We start from the raw sequence: 7,004 nt of genomic DNA, 5'->3' as shown, positions 1-7,004 counted from the left end.
GTTCTATCCTAAAGAACCTGAGTCTAATACTTAATATATTCTATCTAAGATATTATACATGTATATATACTAAGTTGTAACTATAACTGTTAGTCTTCAACCTCATCAAAGACCCGAGAAGGACTATAATAATACCTGAGAAATGGGAGAAGGGCGCAAGCAACTTTCAGGAGTCTTGCAAGAGTAGACAGAGACAGCTGGCAGCCTGGACAGTCACCTAATGTTTCTCAGCATCGTTGGTGCATTCAAATTGGCTACAGGCCTAGAGTATCTGACAGACCATTTTCAGAAGCAGGAACTCTGAAAGACCATCTTACCCTGTCTTGGCAAAGTACAGTGGTTGCTTTCCTTGTGTCCCGCTTGTCCAGAAAGGACAGCATTTGTACTGTCAGCAGTTGAGGCAAGGGCAGTTCTTTGCCCAGTAGGCCATTTTGTGCCAAGAAGACAAACTTCCAAATGGAAATGTCTTAGAAGCCCAACATTCTCTCAGGATCAAATTGGTGCTGCCAGGAGCAATTGTGTCTCACGTCAACAGAATTCTAAGTTATTTAAATGCCATATTCTCTAGGTCCATGAAGCGTTTGAAGATTACCTGTCCATCTGACCTATGTATTTATAAATCTGGATAACCTAACTAACATAATTATAGAGATGACAAGCATAGGTGACAATAAATCTGTAAGTCTTATCTACCTAAACAACCTAAGGACTAAGGCTTCCTATAAATAAGGCAAACAGTCTGTAAGCAAATGTACAGTAAAAGGACAATGACTTTAAATTGTGACAATACACAAAATATCTTTAACAGAGGTAGGAATGTATAGTGTAATATGCAATATGATAATAATCTTAAATATATATCAGTATACAGAATATCTTAAACAGAAGTAGAACATACATACAGTATGACAGATATAAATTTACATTTGTATCAATATACAAAAATTTTAAATAAGAATAAAAATATGTGTACAATATAACAAACATAGTTCTGTATTTGTATCAATATACAAATTATCTTAAATAGGAATATAAATAGTTTATATTTGTATCAACATATAAGAATTTATAACAGTGCAAATTATCTAAGGCTGCTATATTACTAAATTTGTTTATTAATGTATATGATAGTCTACCATAATAGCAGGAGCCAAGATGGTGGGGAGACAGCACTCAGGGAGGAGTGGAAACACCTCACTCACAGTGGTTTTTGCTGGTCTGAGGGCTAAGCTAGGGAACTGAGGCAGGACTAGCTGCTCCCTTTTTCAGGAATGGAATCGTGTAGGCATCCCCTGGTTAAATGGAACTTTGCAGGCGGGTTTAGATACCCACCAGCCAGGGAGGAGGCTGAGGGAGGGAGCCACCCAGACCTTTGGAATTTGCCCCATGTTGGGTGCCAGATATTGGTGAAATTATTAGGGCCACTCCATGTAGTTAAAAGGGAGGTTTATTTTGTGAGGTAACTTACAAATGAAAGGATAGGTTGTAGGGTCTGGCAAAGGTATGGCGCAGTCCGGCGGGGTTCTCTGGAGAACTCTGCTCAGTCTACCTCCAGCGTCCAGGGTCCTAGAACCAAGAGAGCCCTCTCTTCTCAATCCTGGGTCTTCAGCTTCCTCCCTCAGCCCCGCCTTGTGGGCGTGACCATTACCGAAGCCTCAATGGGGGTTGGAATTTCCAGGCCAATGCTGGGATGGCTACCCACTACAAATCATAATTTACTACAATATGTCATTTATGTAATTTGGGCTCCAACTCTCATTTAAGGGTATTTAAAAAAAAAAAAACAGTAAGTAGGGGGGCTCAGTGATTAAGATTATTGGTTGCTCTTCCAGAGGACCCGGGTTCAAGTCCCAGCACCCATATGGCATCTCAGTTCCAGTGGCTCTGACTCCTTCACACAGACATGCAGGTCAAACACCAATGCATACAAAAACAACAACAAAAACCAGTAAGTAGGTAAGAGAGTTGTTTTAAAAGGGTATAGAAATAAAGATATTTTTAAATTATTTGTACACAGTGATGAAGATACTTGGATGTTTTTCCAAAATGGAAAGAAAATCTAAAAAGCCTAAAATAAGTCATAAACAAGCTGAGATGATATATATAATATCAAAATTTCCAAGTTTAAAGTCTAATACACTGATTAATATCAAACCTCTACATAAAATAAACAATGGTGTTCTCAGAAGTTATTAAACTACTCTTGGTAATAATTCTAAATACTGATTTAAAAAAACATGATGTATGTCTCACCAAAGCTAATTTAAAACACTGCACAACAGTTAAAAATACTGGACTGGAGTAACTGACATGCTCAGTAACCGTGCTTCGAGGCCAATACTGATGGTCAGAGGAATTAAAATGGAGAATATTTTCCCCCTACCCTCCAAAGTCAACTAAATCCCAGGAAACTGTGACCATCCTCAAAATGTCCCTTGCCTCTGATGAGTTTCCTGTTATCTTGTTCAGAAGGCCATGGAAAATCCACTGGGTGAATTCTAGCCAAGGATCTCGTCTGAAAAGAGGGGGGTCAACACCCAGGAAAAAGTTCCTCCAAGTCAAGCAAGGCCTCTGACTTATCCTCACATAGATAGATAACTGGTAAAAGGAAGGATAGAGAAGCCAGAGGTTCCTCCAAGTCCAAGTACCCCTGAGGACTAGATCCTCAACTGGCCTTGACAATAAAGAAAATTATTACTGTTGACCACCTGTGTGGTCTTAAGTGCCCAGCAGAAAAGTATAATCAAAGACTAAAATGATTGATACGGTTCTGAAACAGTCCAAGGGACTACAGGATTCAGACGTAAGGCTTAACCTAGAGATCTCTCACTAATGATTTCTCCTTGATAAGGAGAATGCTGCTCAGCCATAGGACTTCATGACCCTCACTCAGTTCAACACTGCAGCCCCTCCCTGCAGCTAAAACAAACAGGCTCACCTTCTCAGACACTGGGAACAAATGTAAAGTTCTTTTGTTTTTTGTTTTTTTAACCAACTATGGAACATGTTCACTCTGAAAGATTGCTTATCAAAACTGTGACATGGCCTTCTGTACCCTAATCACCCATGTTCTCTGATTAAAAGAGGCTACCAGTATCTTGTTGCCGAACTCACAGGTTTAAAGGAAATTGTTTGGGATACCTGAGTGGAGTTCACAGAGAACCCCAGTATATCTTACAAGACAAGCCCCAGTGAAGTGTATTTCTTTCTTAGACTGACAATTAGAGGCTGGTGTCTGCTTGTATCCTCAAGAATAGGAACCAGATCTCACTGGGCTTCTTTATTTCACCTTATTAAACAAGACAAGGTAACCCTGATCTGAGGAATTTTCATTGGCCTTATCTCTCAGTGTTTCCCACAAAGTTGTAATAGAACCAACAGCCGACCTCTGCATTGAAACTGGACCATGAAAACCTCCTCGAGTTCTTGAGCTAGACCAACACCCGTCTTCAAGATGTCTACCTTAAGGCGGGCAGTGGTGGCAAAGATATCATCAAGTTCACTAACACCTGTGACAAAGCTGGCCAGGGGTTCTTTGGATGATTTGTTCTGTTCTGTTCTGTTCTGTTCTGTTTTGTTTTGTTTTGTTCTGTTCTGTTTTGCTTTGCCTGTTCTTTTCCTCTAATGAGGGAAGCCTGACCAACTGTTTTCCTAACTACGCTCTCAGCAGGATTATAATTATACTAATAGCCTTACTTTGTGTATGTTACAGACACCACTTCACCATCGCACACCCTAAGGAGATGCGCTATCCTCAAACGGCTGTTCTCCACTGTGGATCTCCACCACTGACTGAGTTCCACCATCGCCCCTTAGACCAACCCCCTGGGAGGGATTCTGACTGCTGGCCCCTTCCTACGATGCCCCTTTTGTCAGCTTTAAGCAGAGTGGTCTACAACACCCCCCCCAAAAAAAAAAACTCCAGAAACAGGGTGACCTCTGAGAAGAGAATGTGAGAGCCCGGGAACGACACAAATAGGGAGAGAGACCACTGATAAGTAACAAAGATAGCAAATTTCTGACAAGGCCTGGCAGACTTTATCTTCTCCTCCACCAGCAGCCCCTTCCCCTTCCAACCAATTGGTCCAGGCTGGTCAGATAAACTCAAGGCCAGTCCTGGACCTGTTTACTTCCCTTTCTTTGTCTCAGCTAACCAATACAAAATGAGGGGAAGGATACCCACCCCAGGCCCCCAACTTAAACACTTTCTGTGCAGATGTGCAACAGCTGTGCCAAGGGGCACGGGCATGCAAGGAAAAGCTGCTTCCCAGTCCAACCCAGTGAGAAACATTTCACACATGCGCTCCAAAAGCGTCTGCTCTTCACATTCATTGGCATTTCTGAATACTAGGATGTTTCTTCTGATGGGAGAAAAAAAAAAACTACATAAATATATGTAATATATATAATAGATGTAATTTTAAGTGGAAAAATGAGAGGTGGGAATCAAGTATTGGCCATTTTCTGTTTTCCTCTGTGTGTGCATCCGGGTTCCATTGAGCCAACTTCAGCAGCTCCACTTTAAGACCATTGTGAACAAACCTGTTGAACTTTCCTGGACTACCAGCCTTCGTGTTGGAAAAGAAAAAAGAAAATTTCCCATTGACAGCAGTTAGCATGTGTTGTAGCACTTTTATTACACAGTGGATGCCATCCGTGCTCACTGCTCTTCCTGGTTGTCTACATGTGAGCACCTGTTGTTAGCATCTGTCTTTGGTGCTGTTCCTGTGAGTGTGCCGTTCAAAGGGTGAGATTTTATTGAGATGTCAACAGAGATGCAGAAGATGCTCACCCCTACGAAGAGGCATGTCCAGGATTGGGGTGAGAGTCTGCATCACTCTGTGTTGACAAAGGGGCCACATTATTAGACGGTAATGAGAAGCGACACTGTGCAGTTGGGTGAGATGCTAAAGAAGTCTCTAAATCGCTTATTGTGAAGAAAATTTAGGAAAGAAAAGGCTATCAAAAACATAAAATACACTGAATGTTTTTTTTGGTCAGAAGGTGGTGGTGTACTGGAGGAGCTCATAATGGCCAAAGTTAAATGTTTTCAGCAACAAAATTAATAATAAAATTCTATGAATTAACAATATCCATGAGTCTGTATGATGCAAATAAAGAATTGAATTACTATTTTAGTCAGGGTTTCTATTGGTGCATAATCCTATGACCAAAGAGCAAGTTGGGGAGGAAAGGGTTTATTCGGCTTACACGTCCATATTGTAGTCCATCATTGAAGGAAGCTGAAGCAGGAACGCAAGCAGGGCAGGAACCTGGAGGCAGGAGCTCATGCAGAGGCCGTGGAAGTATGCTGCTTACTGACTTGCTCCACATTACTGTAAACCAGCTTCTCTACAGAACCCAGGATCACTAGGCCAGGGGTGATCCCACAATGGACTGGGCCTTTCAATCACTAATTAAGAAAATGCTTTACACACTGGTGCACAGCCTGATCCTTTTTTTTTTTTTTCCTGGAACTCACTTGGGAGCCCAGGCTGGCCTCGAACTCACAGAGATCTGCCTGGCTCTGCACAGCCCGATCTTATGAAGGTATTTTCTCAATGGAGGTTTCCTCCTCTCAGAAGATTACAGATCGTTGTCAAGTTGACATAACTCTAGCCAGTGCAAATACATATGCAAATAAGAAAAACCAGCATTCTCTCAAAGGAGAAATATAATGGTAATTGTAGATGAAAAGCGCCATTAGTCAAATACCACGGGTTAACAGTTGTTCCAGGTAAAATGGATACTGCGATCCGTGGCTGCAGGAGGGAGAAAAATGTGCACGATGGATAGTATATCCCCACCCGCCAGCTATTCATCATTATAAATGGGAGAAGAGTAGCTTTACAATGAAGAAACTCAGGCGGACCTCGTGTAACCACGTGATCTAAGTAATCAGACCTACTAAAGACCCGCACCTCCTGAGTCTCAGGATGGCAGATACTGAGAAGGACACGCCATTCGTTTAGCTGATGGGGGCTGGGGACGTAGATGGATAGTAAACCTCCCGAAGATTAAAAGTGAGCTGCGTGTCAGACAAAACCACAGTGTTGGAGGATGCTCCTGGGGCGGTAAACCACGCCCTGAGGGGTGGCTGCACCTGGCTGGCAAAGCTGGGTCTGCAGGGCTGGCTCCGCCCCTTCACCTGCTGTCAGCAGCGAACGCCTATGGCGTTTTCCACGATGTCCAATTGTCTCTACGTTTAAGTTTTATGGCTAGAGAAAAGAATGACCCGACTCGGAGCGTTCTGTTCTGGTGCTGTTCCAGAGTCACCTTAAGTGTCACCTGGGGGTCGGTTTTCCTTGCTCCCCGCGCCGGGGACAGGACCTGCCTCGGGCTGGGCCTGCAGCGCTGCGGCCCGGGCTCTCCGCGCAGGTCCGGGAGCAGGAGGAGGAGGAGGAGGGAGAAAGCTGCCAGGATGCTGGAGCCTTAGAGTGATCAAAAAAAATCACTGTGTACCAGGGACCTCGTGGCGCAATGGTAGCGCGTCTGACTCCAGATCAGAAGGTTGCGTGTTCAAATCACGTCGGGGTCATGTGTACCTGTTTTCCCGTAATCGTTTCGGCGAACTAGGAAGGGCAGAGTGGCGACATTTTCAAATATATAAAAAGGACTTACCCCACGCTTCTCTATGCTGACCGGGGAAATTGGCCACTTAAATGCAAAACCACCTTCCCTACTGCTATGAATAAAGCAAAGGGTCGAATCAGTTCACAGGAGATGAAACAAACAGGTGCTAGAAACTTAGCAGAGTGTGTTATTTAATAAATAAATGAGGGAAAACAACAGAATGAAAGTTAAGTTTTAAATTAAACTCTGAGCTTTGTTTGATTGGCTGGTTAGTTTTATTCCGGGTGTTAGAGGCTTGAACACATTTAAGCTGGGGTTGAGGTGACCAAAAATTTTTCGCTGAAGTCCTTTGTGCCACCCTTCAAGTTCTCCACACTTCAAGCTGTGGAGGACAGCAGAGACTTAAAACCCAGGAATGAGAGGAATTAAAA

The 7,004-nt window shown here is 43.1% G+C and overlaps 1 non-coding gene across 1 annotated transcript; it reads left to right on the top strand.

The window, feature by feature from the left end:
• The first annotated feature begins 6,466 nt into the window (after positions 1-6,466).
• On the top strand, positions 6,467-6,538 carry Trnaw-cca. The gene has a single exon. It is a non-coding gene; the product is annotated as a tRNA-Trp (tRNA).
• Positions 6,539-7,004: the final 466 nt, after the last annotated feature.

Source organism: Onychomys torridus, chromosome 8 (genome assembly GCF_903995425.1).
Source record: "Onychomys torridus chromosome 8, mOncTor1.1, whole genome shotgun sequence".
Taxonomy (NCBI): Eukaryota; Metazoa; Chordata; class Mammalia; order Rodentia; family Cricetidae; genus Onychomys; species Onychomys torridus.
Note: the sequence above shows the minus strand (reverse complement) of the source record. Positions and strands in the feature narration are given on the sequence as shown.